This window comes from Elephas maximus, chromosome X (genome assembly GCF_024166365.1).
Source record: "Elephas maximus indicus isolate mEleMax1 chromosome X, mEleMax1 primary haplotype, whole genome shotgun sequence".
Taxonomy (NCBI): domain Eukaryota; kingdom Metazoa; phylum Chordata; class Mammalia; order Proboscidea; family Elephantidae; genus Elephas; species Elephas maximus.
In genome coordinates, this window is record NC_064846.1 from 108,314,514 (window position 1) to 108,338,512 (window position 23,999).

The window sequence follows — 23,999 nt, forward strand, 5'->3', positions numbered from 1 at the left end:
GACTTTTTAAATTACTTCTTCAGTCTCTTCTTTTGTTATAGGTTTATTTAGTTTTTCTACCTTGGTTTCTGTTAATTTAGGTAGATAGTGTGTTTCTAGAAATTTTTCTGTTTCTCCTAGGTTTTCAAATTTGTTGGCATACAATTTTTCATCATACTCTGTTATGACTCTTTTAATTTCATTTTGATCTCTTGTGATATTTCCCATCTCATTTCTTATTCTGGTTATTTGCTTCCTTTCTTGTTTTTTCTTTTGCCAGTTTGGCCAGCGGTTTATCAATTTTGTTCATGTTTTCAAAGAACCAGCTTTTGGTCTTGTTAACTCTTTCAATTGTTTCTCTATTCTCTATTTTATTTAATTCTGCTCTAATCTTTATTATTTCCTTTCTTCTGATGCCCAAGGGCTTCTTTTGCTCCTATCTGCTTGATCGATTTGTAGGGTTAATATTTTTATTTTGGCCCTTTCTTCTTTTTGAATCTGTGCATTTATTGCTATAAATTGACCTCTGAGCTCTGCTTTTGCTGTGTCCCAAAGGTTCTAGTCAGATGTGTTTTCTTTCTCATTTGATTCTGTGAATTTCTTTATTCCGTAATTAATTTCTTGTATAACCCAACATTTTTGAGCAAGGTGTTGTTTGGTTTCCATGCATGTGATTTTTTTTCTTGCTTTTTCTGTTATTGATTTCTACTTTCATGGTGTTATGATCAGAAAAAATCCTTTGTAATATTTCGATGTTTTGGATTCTGTTAAGGCCTGCTTTATGGCCTAATGTGTGGTCTATTCTAGAGAATGTTTCATGTGCATTGGAAAAGAAAGTATACTTGACTGTTGTTGGGTAGAGTGTTCTGTATATGTCTATGAGGTCAAGTTGGTTGATTGTGTCCTTTAGATCTTCTGTGTATTTATTGAGCTTCTTTCTGGATGTTGTCTCCTTCACAGAAAGTGGTGTGTTGAAGTCTGCTACTATTATTGTGGAGTCTATCTTTTCGTTGCTAATAGAGTTTGTTTTGTGTATTTTGGAGCCCTGTCATTGGGTACATAAATATTTATTATGGTTCTGCCCTCCTGGTGTATTGACCCTTTTACCATTATATAGTGTCCTTCCTTATCTTTTGTTGTGGATTTTGCTTTAAAGTCTATTTTTTTAGAGATTAATATTGCCACTCCTGCTCTATTTTGATTGTTGTTTGCTTGATAAATTTTTTTCCATCCTTTGAGTTTTACTTTGTGTCTTTAAGTCTAAGATGTGTCTCTTGTAGGCAGCATATAGACAGATCTTGGTTTTGTTTTTTGTTTTATCCATTCTGCCACTCTTTGTCTCTTTATTGGTGCATTTAGTCCACTTACATTCATTGTAATTATTGATAGGTATGAGTTTAGTGCTGTCATTTTATTGTTTTTGTGTATGTGTGTGTTGTTGTTGATGGTTTCTTTATTCCACTCAATTTTCTGTGCTGAGTCATTTTTCTTTATTTTCTTTTCATCTTTTTCATTGTTATTTGTTTTGTATTTGCTGAGTCTTTATGTTTTTCTTGTTTTTTATATTGATGTGTAGGATTGTTCGTTTCCTTTTTGGTTACCTTAATATTTACCCCTATTTTTCTAAGTTTAAACCAATCTTTTATTTCTTTATCTCTCCTTGACTTCCTCTCCATATGAAAGATCTATGACTACATTAGTCTTTATTTTTTGTTTTAATGATGTCATCTTTTACATATTGACTTCTCTGTTTCCCTATTTTCAGTGTTGTAGTTTTGATTTATTTTTGTTACTTCCTATCTGGATTGATATCTGGTTGTTCTGTCCTGTGTTCTAGCCTTGGGTCCTTATCAGATGTTATTTGAACTAGAGGACTCCCTTTAGTATTTCTTGTAATTTTGGTTTGGTTTTTACAAATTCCCTAAGCTTCCATTTTTCTAATAATGCCCTAATTTCGCCATCATGTTTGAGAGGCAGTTTTGCTGGATATATAATTCATGGCTGGCAATTTTTTTTCCTTCAAGGCTTTATATATGTCATCCCATTGCCTTTTTGCCTGCATGGTTTCTGCTAAGTAGTCCAAGCTTAGTCTTATTGACTCTCTTTTGCAGATGATTTTCTTTTTATCCCTAGCTGCTCTTAAAATTCTCTCCTCATCTTTGGTTTTGGTAAGTTTGAGTATAATATGTCTTGGTGACTTTCTTTTGGGATCTACCTTGTGTGGGATTTGATGAGCTTCTTGGATAGACAGCTTCTCATCTTTCACAATATCAGGGAAGTTTTCTGAGAACACATCTTCAACAATTATCTCTGTATTTTCTGTTACCTCCTACCCCATTCTGGTACTTCAGACACTCATAGTTTATTCCTTTTGATAGAATCCCACATAATTCTATAGTTTCTTCATTTTTTATATTATTTTATGTAATTTTTCATCAAATAAGTTGGTGTCAAGTGCTTTACCTTCACTCTTACTAATTCTGACATCCATTGCCTCAATTCTGCTCCTATGACTTTCTATGGAGTTGTCTAATTCTGAAATTTTATTATTAATCCTTTGGATTTCTATTTGCTGTCTCTCCATAGATACTTGCAGCCTGTTAAATTTGTCATTATGCTCTTGTATGATCTTCTTAAGTCCCTCTATTGATTTATCTGTGTGTTCCTTGGCTTTTTCTGCATTTTGCCTGCTCTCCTTCCTTATCTCTTGAAAAGTTCTATATATTAATCTTTTGAATTCTGCCTCTGGTAATTCCAAAAAGTTACCTTCCTCCAAAAGGTTTCTTGAATCTTTGTTTTGGTTGCTTGCCTCTTTATGTGATTTGATGTTGACTCTTGTCTCTGAGCCATCAATAAGTTATTATATTTATTTTGTGTTTGCATACTGTGCCCTAGCTTCTTGTTTTGTTTTGTTTTGATATGCCCAAATAGGCTAGTCATGTGAGCTACTTTGATTATTGGTGTCTTTGAAGCTCTCATGTCCTGTCTCCATGTGGCTAGAGCTGTTACTAAGTATGTGAGCCCAGGAGTCTTTACTTTTCTTGTGTGGATTCAGCTCAGGTGTTCAGGTCATCAGTAACCAAGTATGTGGTGCATGCTTTCACCTACAGTTCTAGATACACAGGGGTGATTGGAGTAGGCACAGGTATGTGGCTGAAGAAGAGGATCATGTGCTGATCAAGGCAGGGGGCTGACTGCTGCCGCTTACTGTCTGGGTGGAAGTCATATCCTTGTTCCTTACAGCATGTAGGTACGTGGATTTTGCAGCCAGACTATGGACACCTAATGCTGTTGGCTGTAAGGACTGGGAGTCACCACTTATTCTTGGACCCCTGTCGTGAGTGACTAGATGGAGTGGGTGGAGCCACCAGACCTCAGGCCCCTGATGCGGGTACGTGAGGATCCTGCTTATTAGGCAGGGAGATGTCAAATGTCATGAATTAGCCACTTCCCCTTATAGCTGAAACAGAAGAAAATAGGCTTCAGGTATATACCTTGTCATACTGTGCTAATGAGGGCCTAGGCTGTTGAAATGGGCCCACACAGGTCTATGCAGTGGTGAAAGGCATTCAAAGTCCATGGACCCCTTTTGCCTGTGCCTAGGCAAAGGGGCTATACCTGCCCTGAGTTCCCTGCTTAGGAGAGCTAGCAGATTATTTTTTCCTGTTTGTTAATTTGTTCCCTCTCCAAACCCAGGAGAATGGCTCAGGGCACACGACCGGTCCTACTTTCAGCCCAGGAAGCACAGCAATCTCTGAAGCCAGACCAGGACCTGGAGCAAACCAGGGAGAGGACAGGTAGATGGGAGAGAGGTACTTCCCAAAAGGGTTTTTATTTTTGATCCACATGGTAGGTTAGATGCTTGTACTTATCTTTCACTGACTGAATGCTGTTTCTCACTGGTCCTGGAGGCTTGAACAGACTCTCTGCTGCTCAGTCTCCCCTCATGTGGAAAATGTGTCCCCAGCACCACTTCTTGCCTCACCCCTGTGTGCTAGCTGATCCAGCCTGCAGGATGCTGGTGCCAGCCAGGTCAGGTCTGGAAATTTCTTGCTGCTTCTGAACCATCTCTCCCTCCACCTGCTGCTCAGTACAATTCCTCACCTTTGCCTTTGATGTTCAAGGCCCCTAGATTGTCATATATAATTGATTCACTTCTTTTTTCAGGAAGGTCTGACTACTTCATCATCTTGGCTTTGCCTCTGGAATGGTTTTCTTAATTTCCTTTTCAGGTTATTCGTTGCTGGTGTTTAACAACACAAATGATTTTGTGTTGATCTTGTACCCTGCAACTTTAATGAATTTGTTTATTAGTTCTATTAGCTTTCCACAAAACTGTGGATTCTTTTTTTTATTGTGCTTTAGATGAAGGTTTATAGAACAAACTAGTTTCTCATCAAACAGTTAGTACACACATTGTTCTATGACATTGGTTAACAACCCCATGACATCAACACTCTCCCTTCTCAACCTTGGGTTCCCTATTACCAGCTTTCCTGTTCCCTCCTGCCTTCCAGTCCCTGCCCCAGGGCTGGTGCACCCCTTTAGTCTTGTTTTGTTCTATGGGCTTGTTCAATCTTTGGCTGCAGGGTGAACCTCAGGAGTGACCCCACTACTGAGCTGAAAGGGTGTCCGGGGACCATACTCTCAGGGTTTCTCCAGTCTCTGTCAGGCCAGCGAGTCTGGCCTTTCTTTTTGAGTTAGGATTTTGTTCTACATTTTTCTCCAGCTCTGTCCGGGAACCTCTATTGTGATCCCTGTCAGAGCAGTCAGTTGTGGTAGCCAGGCACCATCTAGTTTTGCTGGACTCAGTCTAGTGAAGGCCATTAGTCCTTTGGACTAATCTTTCCCCTGTGTCTTTAGTTTTCTTCATTCTTCCTTGCTCCCAAAGGGGTGAGACCAGTGGAGTATCCTAGATGGCTACTCACAGGCTTTTAAGACCCCAGATGCTACTCACCAAAGTAGACTGTAGAACATATTCTTTGTAAACTGTTATGCCAGTTGAGCTAGATGTTCCCTGAGATCATGGTCCCCAGAGCCCTCAGCCCAGCAATTTGGTCCCTCAGGGAGTTTTGATGTGTCTATGGAGCTAACATGACCTTGCCTTGTACAGGTTGTGCTGGCTTCCCCAGTATTGTGTATTGTCTTACTCTTCACCAATGTTCCCACTTATTTATTGTCTATTTAGGGTTTTTCCATCCCCACCCCTGCCCTCCCTCATAACCACCAAAGATTGTTTCTTTTAGTATGTAAACCTTTTCATGAGTTTTTACAGTAGTGGTCTCATACAATATTTGTCCTTTTGTGATTGACTTATTTCACTCAGCATAACGTCCTCCAGATTCACCCATGTTATGAGATGCTTCACAGATTCGTCATTGTTCTTTAATCATTGCGTAATAGTCCACTGTGTGTATGTACCACAATTTATCTATTCATCTGTTGAAGGGTATCTAGGTTGTTTCCATCTTTTTGCTATTGTGAACAATGCTGCAGTGAGCATGGGTGTGCATATTTTTATTTGTGTGACGGCTCTTATTTCTCTAGGATATGTTCCTAGGAGTGAGATTGCTGGATCATAGGGTATTTCTAGGTTTCAAAGGAAGCACCATATCATTTTCCAAAAGGGTTTTATCATTTTGCATTCCCACCAGTAGTGCATAAGAGTACCGGTCTCCCCACAGCTTCTCCAACATTTGTCCTTTCCTGTTTTATTGAATCATGCCAGTAATGCCCAGGTGAGATGCTATCTGATTGTGGTTTTGATTTGCATTTCTCTAGTTGCTAGAGATCATGAGTACTTCCTCATGTGTCTGTTGGCCTCTTGAATGTCTTCTTTGGTGAAGTGTCTGTTCATTTCCTTTGCTCATTTTTTAATTGGATTATTTGCCTTTTTGTTGTAGAGGTGTTGGATTTTCTTGTAGGCTTAAGAGATTAGACCTTTATCTGATTTGTAATAGCCAATTTTTTTTTCTCAATCTGTAGGTTCTCTTTTTACTCTTTTGGTGAAATCTTTTGATGACCATAAGTGTTTAGTTTTTAGAAGATCCCAGTTGTCTAGCTAATCCTCTGGAGCTTGTGCGTTGTTGGTTGTGGTTTGTATCCTCTTAATGCCATGTATTAGGGTCTCTAGTGTTGATCCTATTTTTCTTCTATGAATTTTATAGTTTTTGGCTTTATATTTAGCTCTTTGATCCAATTTGAGTTAGTTTTTGTATATGGTGTGAGGTATGGGTCCTGTTTCATTTTTGCAGGTGGACATCCAGTTTTGCCAGCACCATTTATTAAAAAGACTGTCTTTTCCCTATTTGATGGACTTCGGGCCTTTGTCAAAGATCTGTGACCATAAGTGAATGGATTTACATCTGAGTCCTCAGTCTGTTCCATTGGCCAATGTATCTGTCTTTGTACCAGTACCAGGCTGTTTTGACTACTGTAGCTGTATAGTAGGTTCTGAGGTCAGGCAATGTGAGTCCTCCTACTTTATTCTTCTTCTTCAATAATGCTTTTGATCTTATATAATTTTATAAGGATGATAATGATGCCAATGACATAAAAACAATATTTTGTTGTACCTCACTACAATCGTATCAAAAATGCAAGGTAAAAGTTAGTTTCCCCACTTCATAAATGAAGAAACTGAGATCAGACAGAGTGAGTAATGTGTCCATGATCATACAAAGAGTAAGTGGAACTTGAGTCTAGTTGTCTCTGACCTAGTTTTTTGAAAAAGCAATAGTCTTAGAGGCAGAAGAAACCATGTACTGGGGTCAGAAGACCTTTATTCTAGCTGCACCACCACGGAATTTCATGACATGGAACAAGTTACTTAACATTTCATGGCCTATTTCCTCGTTTAAGTATGGGAGAAATAATATTCACCTCTTTTATTTCATATGTTGGTTATAAAATGCAAATGAAATAAATACATGGAAATGTTTGGTAAACTAATTTGTATGACTTTTTTGGCCTTTTAACTTCTTTTGCTGATTGAATCTCTAAAAATATATTTTCTGAAATTTGAATTTGTTTACTTTCTTCTAATGTTTTCTTATATCAAAGAAGGCTATAGCCAAGGAGCTCCTTAAGTCTTAAGCTGATAGGTAATTAATACATCTTTACATTTCTGGAAGGTTGATTTGCATTTGATAATTTACTTTCTGTGAAACACACTAGGCTAGAAGAGTAGGTGGTAAGAATGCTATCGCGAATTATTGTTGCCTTTTTAGCACATTAACAATATTTATACTCAGTTGTGATAGTCTGAACTCTATTGCTTGGCTTCTGGCCTCTGATAAGGGATTTGGGGCACTAAAATATCCAGTCCATCTGTTACTCTTGCATGGCCAAAATCAAATAAGACCTTTTGATTGAAGGATATCTTTATTATGAGAAAACATGATTAGTACTAACACATTCAAAGTGAACTCTACAATTATACAGTTTTCTTCTCCCTGTTTAGTTTAGTGACCCTATTACTATTTATTTTTGTGTAAGAACATAAAACAAAGCTGTGTGAAGCTAATTCCACCAAAAAAAAAAAAAAAGGATATAAAAGTAATCACTGGACTATTACACAGCATTAGGCTACTTAATAGTTTCAGTTTAGATTTGTTTGGCTTTTATTGGCTTAAATTATATTAATGGTTTACTGCATACAAACTGTTTATTGAAGTGCTATGTTCATTGGCATATGCAAAATGAAAGAAAACCTACACAGGGGAAAGGGGAAAAAATCATCTCTGATTTATCAACAGTATACCCAGAAACACCAAATAGAAAGAGTGCAAATAGGAAACGGATCTGCTGATTTGGCTTCTTCTAATAGAGATTTTTTTCTTCCTTGTGATGGTCATCTCTTTATATCCCTTTAACTTGCTCATGAAATTTAGAAATGTTTTTGGATCCTGTTGTGTTTGTGTATGTTTGTTCTTTGCTCTTATTACATTATGTTTACTTCAATTTGCTTTCCTCTCTCTCTCTCTTTTTCCTGCCCAGTCAGACCATTATGAAGATTAGATTTCTGGAAAGCTATTGAAGACCTGGTTGCTCAGTGGTTGAAGAAAGCTCTCCTGACCAAAAGGTCAGCAGTGTGAATCCACCAGCCACTCCTTGGAAACCCTATGAGGCAGTTCTACTCTGTCATATAGGGTCGCTCTGAGTTGGAATTGATGGCAACAGGTTTTATTGAAGACCAATATACTTTCTTAATCACCTTCAATACCTTCTGTATTTTAGCAATATTTTACTCTGAGGGGGACGTATGGTTAATAGTCACCAACTGTGTTTCTTCTTAACCCTCTACAAGGAGGTAGCTTAAATAGCCAAGTTGCAAGCTACTGCTACTTCATTTAAGGACCATGAGTTTCACAGGCGACACTTGGAAGGAGATATAATGACCACCTGTCTCCTTCTCCTGGGCATACAGGAAGGTAGGTAAGTAGGAGCTCCTTCAGGATACATGCCCACATTTGCACCATTCCTTTATCTGCTGCCTCAAAACACTGCTTCCTATCCTGTTTGCCTATAACAATCACCTAAAGGAAATAGCTACTATTCAGTGATGAAGACAAAAAGAAAAACATGGAAGGTGGGGGAAAATGCTTCCTTCCTTGAGGATCTTATAACTATTCCACCAGGTGTTTAGTAAATATTTTTTGAGCATCTACTGCATGCGAGGCTTGGTACAGGGAATTTAGGGATGAATAAGATTTACTCTGTCCTCAAGAAACTCAGCATAGCAGAATGAAATCTATTGAAAACTTTCTTGTTAGTGTCTTTCTAGACTACAGAGGCACATATGAGGCTTTTTTTTTTTTTACTTCCCACAAATGTAGTGTTATTGCATCTATAAATCACTAAAACTGTAAAATCCAAAAGAAACCTTTTGGAAGCAAATATGGGGTGGACAAGGTTGACCCATTCAAAATGATGGCTGCAGCAAAAAGGAGATACAGCTAACAAAATGTTTACTGATGTGGGCAGCTCAGATGCCAGTGCCTCATGGGAATAGATTCTCCCACAAATTGGTGATGCCAAGTTGGACAGTCACCCAAAGATCCCTATAATACATACATGCAATATCAACTCCAAGATAGCACCTCACTCTTGAACATGCTTCACATCTAAAAGATGGTTATGGGTATATTTGCTTAAAGCTACATGCCATTTTTTCAAAATTCACATATGTCTAAATAAACTTGTGGAATATATTCTCAAACATTTAACTATTATTGTTCATTTCTCCTGTCAGTTAATGTTTTTTTTTTCTCATCTATTCAGTATCATTGACTGAGATGCTCTATTCATCAGTAACCAAATCTCCCAAGACATTCTCAATTTCAAACATTTTTTCCAATTACCCTTCCAAATCTATGTAATGTCCTGGAAGTTTCCATTTTTTTAACATCCAAGTTACATCCCCTGATTGCATCTGCGACCCAGAAGCAACACAAAAATCTTACTTTTCAGATGTTATGTCCTAATTTAGAGTTTGGAAAATATATCACCATACAAATAAAAGTAGAATTCAGGAAATAGAAAAATGCTCAAAGCTAGAAAATGGGAGGAATGATTAGGTCTTCTACAAACACTTGTTAGGCCACACTTTGCTCCTGGACCATGGTTTAATGCTCTAACTTCTGGGTGTGAAACATGTTTTGAACCACTTAAAATTATAAAATGGCAATATGTTAGTATAATTTTACATCTTTCAAAAAGATTTTTTATTCATTTATTTTGGAGTGGGGCTAAAGGGAATGTGTAGAAGGTTCAAGGCTGTTCTTCCCCAAGTATTTTTTGTGCTTCTGTCCACCTTGTAAACTGCACTTGTGACTTTTCAGTTAACTGGACCATGAGCAAACACAAGCCATAGAAAAATCTCCTCAAGGTGGAAATCTGATACATTTCAAGTGGTTAGGAAATAATGTTTATTTTAAATTGTGGTCCATTAATATTTATGATCTTATTTTCTTTTGCATAGGTCAACAAAAGGAAATAGTCATACCTAATCTGAAATTGTGAATGAGGTCTATATGGAAACATATGCTTCCATAATATAACATATATGTTATTTAATGAAAAGTCTAGATATAGTAGTTCTCCTTAAATTCACCATTCACCTGTTTTTCTTTTTTAAAAATTCATACACACACACATGTACAGTCATGTGTCCCTTAACGTCAACAATACATTCTGTGTAGTAGGATGTTGTGTAATTTGGACAATGTGCGAACACCATATTACTTAGCAAAGTATGTATGCTTCCTCAGCCTCTGTCCCTCTCTCCAGTCCCCCCAATTCAGGGACTTCTCCGAGTCACCTCTTCGATCCCTCTTCTCTAGCCCTCATCCCCCACTCCATGCCTTTTCCTAAGCCCTACCACAGCCACTGTTTCTTGATCCCTTCCCCAGTGCACCCGCCTTCCTAAGCCCTGCACACCTCCTGAGCTCAGTTGCACTAATCCAATTCTGAAGAGCAGGTGTTCTCTGTGCACCACGAGCAGGCCACGGCGGTTCCACCAAGCACCGCAGCCAATCAACCACTCAGCCCAACCACTCAGCCTGACTTGTTGAGGTCCACTGACCTGCGATGATTGTCCCTGCATCTGCACGGGACTGCCTGCTCCCCTCTCCCTCTTCCCTTCCTCCTCCTTCTGCCCCTTTCTTCCTGGGTCCAGACAAGCCTAAATACTTAGCCATATGTACTCAGCCGTATACATTGTATATACTTAAAAACCCAAACCCACTGCCGTCGAGTTGATTCCGACTGATAGCAACCCTAAAGGACAGAGTAGAACTGCCCAATAGAGTTTTCAAGAAGGACCTGGTGGATTTGAACTGCTGACCTCTTGGTTAGCAGCCGTAGCACTTAACCACTAGGCCACAGGGTTTCCTTGTATATACTTAGCAAAGCTGTATGGTGCCACGGACATATATGAACTCAGATCTTGCCCAAATGGACATTATGTGGCACATGACTGTATATAATAATTCAACTGCTGTTCTTTTAGACTGAGTCTTATCCACAGTCATGTAATAAGTTCTCTTAGGCCTGAGGAAGATTCCTATTTTCAATATAAGAGATTGAAAGAATACTACACCTCAATTATTGCAAGAAAGAGCCATCAGCTTTGAGGTCTGAATCTCTTTCTGCCCCGACAAAAGCATTGAACTTTAAATGGGTAAAATGTATTTCAGAGGACAATTTATCAAGTTCCCACCATAGGTCTTCCTTCTGCTCTTGCAACTCTATTGGAATCTCCTTTTCCTAAAGCTGTGGACTCTTTTCAACATTTCTGCCTCAGCAGCAGAGAATAAAAACCACGTTGTGATGGATAAGCCACAATGAGTAAGAAATACAGACATGGACTACAGACCTTCAAGAAAGAACTGAGCTTGCTAAGGATCTATGCCAGACACTGGAAATGTCTGAGGTGTTAAGAGGTGGGTACTTTGGTGGTGGTTGTTGTTTTGTGGGGTGTGTGTGTGTGTGTAAGTGTGTGTGTGTGTGTCGGTGCATATTGGAAAAGGTAGACTATAATGAGAATATGGGCTGTATAATATGAAAATCTGAGACTACTTGTGTAAGAAAGCTTAGCTTTCTTCCGGAAAGATTAAGCTATCAAAATGGTAGCAAAAATCTGAATAACAGAATAAGATCATCCTCTTAGGTTTGAAAGAATGTAGGCTTTTGAATTCAACAGGAATTCAGCCTAGGACAGGGTGAGAGAAAGCTCTTCCAATCAAGTTCCAAGAGCTTTATATGTATATGGTCATTAAGTTGTGTGTCAACTTGGCTGGGCCATGATTCTCAGTGGTTTGACAGTTATGATGTAGTTGGGCAGTTGTGTAATGTTCTAATTACTTCCATGATGATATCTGATATAGTGTAATCATCTCCATGATGAGATCTGCTATGTGTAGCCAATCAGTTGAAAGGGAGTTTCCTTGGGGGTGTGGCCTGCATCCAATATATGTGGACTTTCTGGCAAAGCTTGCTGGCTTTTGCTTTGCTCTGGGTGCTGCATTTGACTCGTCAGCATCTGACCTCCAGGTCTTGGGACTTGGGCCAACAGTCTGCCATCTTACCTGCCAATCTTGGATTCATCAGCCTTCACAGCTGTGAGCCAGCAGACTGCCATCTGACCTGTGGATCTTGAGTTCATCAGCTCCTGTGGCTACGTGAGTCAGAAGTCTCCAGCCTGACACCTGACCCATGGACTTGGGACTTGCCAGCCTCTACAATAGCATGAGCCATTTCCTTGAGATAAATCCCTTTATGTATATATATATATGTATATATATATGTATATATATGTATGTATATATGTATATATATATATACACAAATATATGTGGAAACTCTGGTGGCGTAGTGGTTAAGAGCTATGGCTGCGAACGAAAAGGTCGGCAGTTCGAATCCACCAGGCACTCCTTGGAAACTCTATGGGGCAGTTCTACTCTGTCATATAGGGTCTTTTTGAGTCGGAATTGACTTGACGGCAATGGGTATGGTTTTTTAATATGTACATACATACATATATATATATGTATATATATATATACTTCCCTGGTTTTGCTTCTCTAGAGAACCCAGCCTAAGACAATGTGTTATCCTATTTAATCCTCACAACAATTGTATGATGTAGGTATTATTATCATCTTTATTTTACACATAGAAAACTGACTCTTGAACAGGTTATTGAACTTACCCAAGATCATATAGCTATTAAGTTCAGGGCTGTCTTTTAAATTCAGGTCTCTCTGACTTCTAACACTGTGCTTAGAGAGGACTAAACATCTAAGAGAAAATTATGACTATACCGTTTCATGATTTTCTTACAAAGAATCATGTCTCTGCTTCATTTTAGTTCTATGAGGAAATATTTTCACATAATATGTTTAGGAAATGCTTCAGCAACCCCAGTATTTACAACTTCGGGAAAAAAAAAAAAGAACAGTAGAGAAAGAAGCAGTCATTCTCAACAATAAAGCTGTTGTGGGATTTTTTTTTCCTTTCTGTATTTTTCCATAGATTATATAAATGGAAACAAATTTTTTTAAGTGTAGAAATGAAGCCTTCCATTTTGAGATTTATTTAATTTATTTAGCTAAAGCAGCAATTTAAAGTTCATTCCGACTAATTCTAGACTTCTGTTACATACGTTTGGGCACATGATCAGTCTAAGGAATTGCAGCCTCTTTTGTTTTTACAATTTAGAAGTGTTTAGGTAATTTCATAGAAAGGTTAGATAGTACTCTATTTTTATTAAGTTTCAGTCTTTTATAACTTCTTCCAAATGGCTTCTATTAACTTTTAATCACATCTTTAATATTTTTCAGAATTCATTAAGTAGGCCAACATTATAGGCAACTGTGGTATAGTGGCAAGATCCCTTGATTCGAAGTCAGAGAATCTGAGTTGAAATCTCAACTCTGTGTCTTATTTACTAATTATAATTTTGAGTGATTTATTTAATCTCTCTGAGCCTCAGTTTTCTCATCCATAATATAGGTTTAATAATTGCTACCTCATATAGTTGTGAGAACAACATGAGATAATGTGCAAGTATTTTTTAGACAATAAAGTGTCATTGTAATGTAAGGGGGAAAGGAATAAAATGAACACTAAGGGAGCACTTATCATGTGCCAATCACTGTGCTAGTTGGAAACTTATTTTCTTGTTTTTATTCCCAGCAAGACCAAGGCCTGCATATCCATGAGAAAGAGTAGCATGGTGCTTTTGGTGGCATCTCCTGACTCTCCAACCTATTTCTCCAGGAGACATGTAGTAGTTGACAAAACACTAGCAGGAAGACAAAATATATGGAAAAGCTGTCTTCTACATTGTTCTCTTTGTGTAAAGTAATCACTTCTGAAGGAATGCTTGCATGCTTAAAACTTTATATAACTGTCTTGGTTCAGGGCAGTGAAGGGAAAGTTGAGGCTGCATAGGAATTTCAAAACAAACCCAAAAGAACCATAGGCATGAGACAGTGTGGTAGAGGATGAAAGGCACCAGACTCGTAGAAAGGGGACCAGGGTTCCAACCTTGGTTTCACTACTGACTAGTTGTACAAAATATGGCAAGTCACTCTTCCCTCTTGGCCTCAAGATCCCCTTCTACACAGTGAAGTGGAATGAACTAGATTATCTCCAAGGTCTAGTCCACTCTGGATATTCTGTAATTCTATTTTTAATTATGATAAAATATTTAAATTGTATAGGTTTTGGGATGCCATTTTATGCCTCAAAGGAAAAAGAAAAGACATTCGCAAATTGTTCTCCAGTTGTGAGTTAAACATATTCAAACATTTTAACTTATAACAGCTTTATTGAGATATAATTAACATAATCTCTTACATTTTCAAAGTATTTTAAGATCTAGCGTCTCATTGAGTCTGACAATAATGACGTTTCATTATTTATCCTCACATAGTAAATTAAGAAACTGAGACTCAAAGAAGTTAAAAGGTTTGAGCAAAATCACATAGCTACTACAAGATGGAGACAAAAATCCAACTGCGTGGTCTGTCTGTCTCTAAACCCAATTTTTTTTTTCTGTTATAACAAGCTGCCTAGATGATTTTATCCTGGCTTAGAATAAGTGGAATTTGTAAAATAAATTAAAAAATGAAGAGTTGCTTTTTTTTTACATTTGTTAAAAGTATAAGGACAATGTTTTACATTTCTTTAAAAAAATGTCTTCACATTTGAGACTGAAGGAGGTAACCACAGGCAAACAAGTGCACAGATAAAATATGAATGCATCTTTCAGAGCTCTGGGGATTATGAAAGATTAAATAATTAATATTTATAACACACTTTAAGATTATTGGAAGAAAGTGGCTATTTAAATATAATATTTGGAGCTGTAACCTCAGGCATACAGTAAAAGGGGAAAGAAGATAAGATGGTATATAAGAAAATGTCCCTTGGGGAAGATGGCAGCATAAACAGATCATTGTTCCGACCCTTCTCCACAAATACACCAAGAAATACAAAAAACAATGCTCAGCCTTGAGGGACTCTGAATTGGGAAACACAGGACAACAGCAGGGAACAGTAAATGGGCAAGAATCAATGAGTCAACAAGTCACATACAGTAGAAAAGCCACTTCTCCCACCACCCCTGCCCCACCCTCCAGCCGCATGGGCTGCTGCCTGCTGTGAACAGGCGAAGCCAACCCATCAAAGGAACCTAATTCCCTCACCACCATGCACCCTGCCTGTGCAAAAAGGCAGGACCCCAGGCTTCTACACTAAAATGAATGAGGTATACCTCCGTAGGGGTCTGTTAGGAGCATGCCAGTCCCTTCCCCACCCAGTGACTCTTGACTGCCAGTCTGAGAACTGCTAAGGCTGCTATGACCTAGGAAGTTGGTGCCTTGAGTGGAGCCTGCACCTACCGCCAACATACTACATGTGGTACTCTAATAACAATAAGACAGACCTCTCTGGGAGTTTGTTTGAAGCATGCTAGCCCCCTCCCACACCCAGTAACTGTCAGTTGCCAGGCTGCTTCCAATTGTTACAGAAGGCCCCCTCCAGTGGAGTATGCTCCCATAGCCAGCACTCTGCCTGCCTGCATACCCCATAGCTCAGGCCTCTGAAATCAACAGGACAAATCTCCCTGGGGGTCAGTTCAGGTCTGACTGCCCCCACTTTCAGTTGGTCCTGAGAACTGCTGATTAAGGCTGCTGTGAGCTAGGAAGTGAGTGCCTGGAGAGGAACCTGCACCCACAGCCAACATGCTACCAGTAGGGCTCTGATATCAACCATGCAGACCTTCCTGGGTGTCCATTTAGAGTATGCCAGCCCCTCTCCCACCCAGTAACTGTCAGCTGCTGGACTGATGCAAATCGCTACAGATGGTCCCCTGCAGCGGAGCTGGGGGTGGGTCACTTAAGCAGAGACTGCTCCCCCAACCAACACAGGGGTGCAGGGGCTCTGAAATCAACAAGACAGAAATCTTGGAGATTAGCCTGGGGAATGCCAACTGCTCCTCTTTCTGATATAGAGAATAGTCTGCCTGTGCTTCCCCTTAATGCCAGTTCAGATATAAGTAACCCTCACTGAGCAAGGAAGGAAGCCTTAGGCAAAACCTGAGGGCAACACCCAGCCTTGCAGGGAGCCCATTGGCTGTGGGTTTTCCAACTGGAAACATGGTTGCAGAAACAGAGCAGTGGAGGCAGTGATAACCAGAGAGAGAGAGAACCTTGCGCCCTGGTTGACAGATTGATTAGTGTGTGTTCTCTAATGTGTTTAGGAAAAGATGGAAGAAAAAATACACTAGAAAGTAATTCAAAGCCTTACATTAAAAGAAGGATCTCCTGAGTGACTGCACCCTCTGATGGACAGATTGAGCACTGCATGTCCTCTGAAGTGAAAGTTGAAAACCAAGGTCTGGAATTTTCTAATCCTAATTAAATCAGGAAAGCCCTGGTGGTGTAGTGGTTAAGAACTATGGCTGCTAACAAGAAGGTCATCAGTTCGAATCCACCAGTCACCCCTTGGAAACTCTATGGGGCAGTTCTACTCTGTCCTATAGGGTCGCTATGAGTTGGAATCGACTCAATGACAACAGGTTTGGTTTGGTTTTTAATTAAATCAGAGAGGAAGAAGAATGTATCACTGAGGGGGACAGGAAATGGTAAGCAAAAGCCAAAGGCTCTGCCCACATAAGAATTTCATGGAGAAAGCAGTGCAGAGGAAAAAAAAAAAAACTGAGAAAGTGAACACGCTAGAAAATTGCAACAAAAAAATGGCAAGACGCACAAAGTTAAAATAAACAGACCCATCCAAAAAACAAGATGAAGTGAAATTGCATCTATGAGAACCATAGTAATGAACAGAACGGAAGAATATAATACAAAATGTTAAGCATAATTCAAGAACTAAGGCAAACAGGCAAAGGTCTAAAAGAAATGAGGAAAACAATGTATGAGCATAACAAGGATTTAAAAAGGGAGGGAGATAGATACTCTAAAAAGAAAACAAACAGAAATATCGCAATTGAAAGAGACAATAACTGAAATGAGAAACACATTAGAAGGATGTAACAACAGATTTAATCAGGCAGAAGAATCTGCAAATTACAGGATAAGACAGTCAAAATTACAGAGGCTGAAGAGCAACAAGAACAGAGGCTAGAGAAGTCTGAGCGCAGTTTAATGTAATTATGGTACAACACCAAGACACCTAATATAAGTATAATGGCAATTCCAGAAGAAGATGAGAGAAAAAAAGGGACAGAAAGAATATTTGAAGAAATGACAGAATATTTCCCCAATCTGACAAAGGACATGAATCTAGAAATCCAAGTACTCAAAGAACTCCAAGCAGGATAAACATAAAAAGATCTACACTGAGACGTATCATAATCAGTCTCTCAAAAAGTAAGGATAAAGACAGAATCCTGAAAGCAATGAAAAAGAAGCAATCAGTCATATAAAAAAGACCCCCTTTATGATTAAGTGCTGATTTCTCCACAGAAACATTGGAGACCAGAATACAAGGGAACGATATATTTAAAATGCTGAAAGGAAAAAAAAATACCATCAACCAAGAATACTATACCCAGTCAAACTGTCCTTCAAGAATGAAGATGAAGTTAAAACATTCCCAGACAAACAGAAGCTAAGAGAGTTCATATCCATCAGACTGGCCCTACGAAAAATACTAATGGAAGCTCTGCAGATGGAAGGGACAAGACACCAGAAAGTAATTCAAAGCCATACATAAAAAGAAGGATCTCCAGTAAAGGTGATTGGACAAATATAAGTACTAGTAAGTAATAAGGTATTCATGCTTTATAAATCTAATTGTTTTGTCCTTCATGCTTTTTAATAACAAATGTATAAAAAACAAGGATAAAATTGTGCTATAAGGCATATGAAATATAAAGATGTAATTGGTGATAACAACAGCAAAATGGGAAGGGAATGATATAGATAATAGTTTCTTGTATGTTACTGAAGTTAAGTTGGCTTCAACTTACCCTCCAAAAAAAAAATACAAACCTGTTGCCATGGAGTTGATTCCAACTCATAGTGGCCCTATGAGCAACTTACCCTAGGATGTTATAAATGTAATATTCATGTAGTCACTAAGAAAATATCTACAAAATAAACACAAACAGAAAGAAGGAAACAAAAATGGCTCACTATAATTAACAAAACACAAAAGCAGTCAGTATTAAAGGAAAAAGATAAGGCTTAAGACACACACAAAAAAATCACAAAATGGCAGAAATAAATCACTTCGTATCAGTGACTACTACAGTGAGTATAAATAGACTAAATGCCCCAACCAAAAGGCAGGGAATGGCAAAATAGATTAAAAAAAAAAAAAGTGATCCAATTATTTGCTGTTTGCAAGAGACACACTTTTAGCACAAGGGCAAAAGTAGGTTCAAAGTGAAAGGATGGAAAAAAAAATATTTCATGAAAATAACCAAAAGAGAGTGAGGTGGCAATCTTAATATCAGATCAAATAAATTTTAAGATAAAGTCTGTTATAAGAGATAGAGATGGACGATAAATAGTAATAAAAGGGTCAATTAATCAAGAATATTTTACAATCATAAATATATGTGCACCCAATATCAGAGCACCTGAATATATAAACACTGATAGAATTGAAGAGAGAAATAGCATTAAAATAATGTTGGAGATTTCAATATCAGACAGAACATCTAGAAAGAAGATAAGCAAGGAAACAGAAGACCTGAATGACACTATAAACCAACTAGACCTAACATATATAGAACACTACACCCAACAACAGCACAATATACATTCTACTTCAGTGCACATGGATTATTCTCCAGGATAGACCACATGTTAGGCCATAAAGCAAGTCTTGATAAATTTTTAAAGAATGAAATTATACAAAATATTCTTCTGACAATAATGGAGTGAAACTAGAAATCAGTAACAGGGAATTACCTGGAAACTACACAAACGTATGGAAATTAAACAACACATGATTAGTCTACCAATCAGTCAAGGAAAAAAATAAAGAGAAATCGCAAATAACTTAGAGTCAAATGAAAATGAAAGCACAATATACCAAAACTGATGGGATGAAGCAAAGGCAGTACTCAAACAGAAATTTATAACCATAAAAGCTTACAAGAAAAAAGAAAATGATATCAGATCAATAGCCTAACTCTACAACTTGATGAACTCGAAAGAGAAGCACAAACTAAATTTAAAGCTACAAGAAAAGGAAAAGACAAAGATCAGAGCAGAAATAAATGAAATCACAAACAGAAAGAATAAAAAAATACAAAAGTTGGTTCTTTGAAAAGATCAATAAATTTGATAAGTCTTTAGTTAGACTGACAAAAAGAGAGAGAGGAAAGATACAAATAATCAAAATAAGACATGAAAGTGGAAACATTACAACAGACCCAAGAGAAATAAAAAGAATTTTGACAGAATACTATTAACAACTATATGCCAATGAACTGGATAACCTAGATGAAATGGACAAATTCTTCAAAGCAAACTACTTACCCAGACTAACTCAAGAGGAATTAGTAAATGTCAACAGATACGTTACAAGTGAAGAGACTGAATAATTAAAAACAAAAACAATAAAAAGTCCTGGACCACATGGCTTCATTGGGGGATTCCACCAAACATTTAGAGAAGAATTGACACCAATCCTGTTTAAACTCTTCCAAAGCATAGAAAAGGAAGAAATACTCCCTAACTCATTCTATGAAGCAAACATAACCTTGATACCAAAACAAGACAAAGACACCACGAGAAAAGAAAACGACAGGACAATATCCCTTATGAATATAGATGCAAAAATTCTCAACGAAATACTAGCAAACAGAATCCAACAGCACATTAAAAGAGTCACACAGGTGTCTGGGGTCTTAAACGCTAGCAAGCGGCCATCTAAGATGCATCAATTGGTCTCAACCCACCTGGATCAAAGGAGAATGAAGAACACCAAGGACACAAGGCGATTACGAGCCCGAGACAGAAAGGGCCACATGAACCAGCGACTACATCATCCTGAGACCAGAAGAACTAGATGGTGCCCGGCTACAACTGATGACTACCCTGACAGGGAACACAACAGAGAACCCCTGAGGGAGCAGGAGAGCAGTGGGATGCAGACCCCAAATTCTCATAAGACCAGACTTAATGGTCTGACTGAGACTAGAAGGACCCCACTGGTCATGGCCCCCAGACCTTCTGTTGGCCCAGGACAGGAACCATTCCCAAAGCCAACTCTTCAGACATGGATTGGACAGGACAATGGGTTGGAGAGGGTTGCTGGTGAGAATTGAGCTTCTTGGATCAGGTGGAGACTTGAGACTATGTTGGCATCTCCTGCCTGGAGGGGAGATGAGAGGGTGGAGTGGGTTAGAAGCTGGCAAAATGGACACGAAAAGAGAGAGTGGAGGGAGAGAGTAGGCTGTCTCATTAGGGAGAGAGTAATTGGGAGTGTGTAGCAAGGTGTATATGGGTTTTTGTGTGAGGGACTGACTTGATTTGTAAACTTTCACTTAAAGCACAATAAAAATTATTTTTAAAAAAGTCACAGAACATGACCACGTGGGATTTATTCCAGGAATGCAGAAATGGTTCAACATTAGAAAACCAATCAATGTAATACACCACATCAATATAACAAAGGAAAAGAGCCAAACGATCATCTCTATTGATGCAGAAAATGTATTTGATAAAATTCAACATCCATTCCTCATGAAAACCCTCAAGAAGATTGGAATAGAAGGGAAGTTCTTTAATACGATTCAAGGCATATATGAAAAACCAACAGCCAACGTTACACTTAACGGAGGAAGTTTGAGAGCTTTCCTCTTGAAATAAGGAACAAGACAAGTATGCCCACTCTCACCAATTCCTATTCAATGTTGTATTGGAAATCCTAGCCAGAGCAATAAGCGAAAGGAAAGAAATGAAAGGTGTGCGAATTGGAAAAGCAGTAAAATTATCTCTATTCATGGATGGCATGATCCTATGTATATATATAGAAAATCCCAAAGAATCTACAAGAAAGGAGGGCTAACACTTCCTAATTTCAGAACATATTATACAGCTACAGTAATAAAAACAGTCTGGTACTGGTATAATAATAGACACGTAGACCAATGGAACAGAATTGAAAGTCCAGAAATAAGACCACAGAACTATGCTCAACTAATTTTTAACAAGTGTGCTAAGTCCATTAGATAGAGAAAGAAGGGTTTATGTAATAAGGGGTGTTGGGAAAATTGGATTTCCGAATGCAGGAAAATGAAGCAGGATCTATGATTCACACCATACATAAACACAAATTCAAAATGAATTAAAGACCTAAACGTGAAAACTAAAACCATAAAATTCTTAGAAGAAAATACAGGGGCAAGGCTGCCAGGGCTAGGTTTCACAAATGGATTATCTGACATAATAACAAAAACATGACTAAGAAAAGACAAAATAAATAAATGGGACCTCATAAAAATTTAAAACTTTTGTTCATCAAAAAACTTTACCAGCAGGAAAGTAGAGTACTGGAAACAGAACAACCAGAACACAATTAATGAGAATGTTGACATATTGTAACTAATATGTCACTGAAAAATGTAACTAATGTCACTGAACAACTTGTGTAGAAATAGTCGAATGGGAACCTAATTTACTGTGTAAACTTTCACCAAAAACACAATAAAATATTTTTTAAAGAAAGAAACCCACATCATGTCATCTAAGGGATTAAAAAGTTATTAAAAAAAAAAAAAACTTTACCAAAAAGACAAAAAGACTGAAAGGGTATCTTTGGACACCATATATCCAATAAGAATCTAATAACCAAAATATATATAAAACTTTGATAGCTTAACAACAAAGAGACAAATAACCCAATAAAAAAATGGCAAAAGACTTGAATAGACATTTCACCAAACAGAACATTCAAATGGCCACCAAGCACATGAAAAGATGCTCAACATTATTAGCTATCAGAAAGACTCAAGTCAAAACCACAATAAGATACCATTTCACTCCCACTTGGATGGTTAAGATTAAAAAAAAAAAAAGAAATTGAGGAATGTTGACAAGGATGTGAGGGAATTGTTGGCGCGAATGCAAAATAGTACAGCTTTTGTGGAAAACATTTTGGCAGTTCCTCAACAAACTAACAGAATTACCATGTGACCCAGCAATTCCACTGCTAGGAATATACCCAAGGAACTTGAAAACAGAGACGTAAACAGGCATATGTACACCAACGTTCATAGTAGCAGTATTCACAATAGCCAAAAAGTGGAAACAACCTAAATGCCCATCAACGGATGAATGAATAAAATGTGGCACATACATGGGATGTATTCTCAGCCAGAAAAAAGAATGAAGTCCTGATACATGCTACAACATGGGTGGAGCATGCTGAGTGAAATAAGTCAATCACGAAAACACAAATATAGTATGACCTTACTTATAGATATAAAAAAAAAACAGGCAAGTGTATAGAGACTAAAGCTTATTAGTGGTTACCAAGGGCAGGAGGGAGGGGAAAAGGGAGAGTTATTACTTATGGAGAAGTGAGATTCTGTTTATGGTGATGCAAAATTTGCATTAATTATGAGTAATGGTTGCACAGCTGCTTAACATAATCGATGCCAATAAGTTGTACATCTGTAAAAAGTTGTATTGGCAAATATTGTGTTATATATAGTTTTACAACAACAATAAAAAAGAAAGCAGCTGCTGAGGGTGCTTATGTACAATCAAAACACCTCATAGGATTTATTTTCTTGATTTGGAGGTTTAGGTTCATGGTTTCATGGGACAGCCCAGTTAATTGACCTGATATTATTTTTAGTGCTTCTGTTCTATTACCTAGTTCTTGTGTAGTGTCTGGGGTCTTAAGAGCTTGCAAACAGCCATCCAAGGTACAATTGTTCTCTCTTCGCAACAGAGAAAAAAGTAGATTCAGGAATAGAAGGAAGAAATGGAATGTGTGGCTAACTGTCTCCATGAACAACTACCTCCTTTGCCATTACCTTTACCATCACTGAATGGTTTTGATCAAAGATTCTATAGAAGAATCCTGAACAAAAGGGGGAAAATGCACAACAGAATTTCAAATACTTATGGAATCCAAACTTTCTTGAGCCATGGAGACTGGATGAATCCCCAAAGCTATTGCCCTAAGAAAATCTTTTAAAACTTAAGCCAAAAATATCCCCTGAAGTTTTCTTAAGACCAAACAGTAGTTTATTTTTTTTTTAGTAACGAATGCCTGCCTTGAGCATTGTACTCTTTTAAGAACTATCTATATGGGATCACGTAGCTATGAGAACTAAGGTGCGCCTGACCCAAGCCATGGTGTTTTCAATCACCTCATACGCATGTGAAAGCTGGGCAATGAATAAGGAAGAAGAAGAATTGATACCTTTGAATTGTGGTGTTGGCAAAGAATATTGAATATACCACGGACTGCTAAAAGAATGAACAAATATGTCTTGGAAGAAGCACAGCCAGAATGCTCCTTGGAAGCAAGGATGGTGAGGCTGCATCTCACATACTTTCGACATGTTTTCAGGGAGGGTCAGTCCCTGGGGAAGGACATCATGCTTGGTAAAGTAGAGCATCAGCGGAAAAGAGGAAGAGCCTCAACAAGATGGACTGACACAGTGGCTCCAACAACGGACTCAAGCATAGCAACAATTGTGAGGATGGAGCAGAACCAGGCAGTATTTCATTCTATGAGTCAGAACCAATTTGACGGCACCTAACAACAACAACATATGGGATCAAATTGGCAATAGCAACTCCAAAGTTTAGATAGGAAATTTAAGGAGCAGTGGGTTTATGTTAATGGGGGAGGAACAATTCAGAAAAGGAAGGTGAGAGTGGTTGCACAACTTGAAGAATGTAATCAATGTCACTGAATTATACATGTAGAAATTGTTGAATTGGTGTATGTTTTGCTGTGTATATTTTCAACTAAACTAAAATAAATTATTTAAAAAATATGTCCCTTTAACT

The 23,999-nt window shown here is 38.0% G+C and overlaps 1 protein-coding gene across 1 annotated transcript in view; it reads left to right on the top strand.

The window, feature by feature from the left end:
- ZC3H12B (zinc finger CCCH-type containing 12B) overlaps positions 1-23,999 on the top strand; it is a 634,852-nt gene that overhangs the window by 517,976 nt on the left and 92,877 nt on the right. The window lies entirely within an intron of this gene.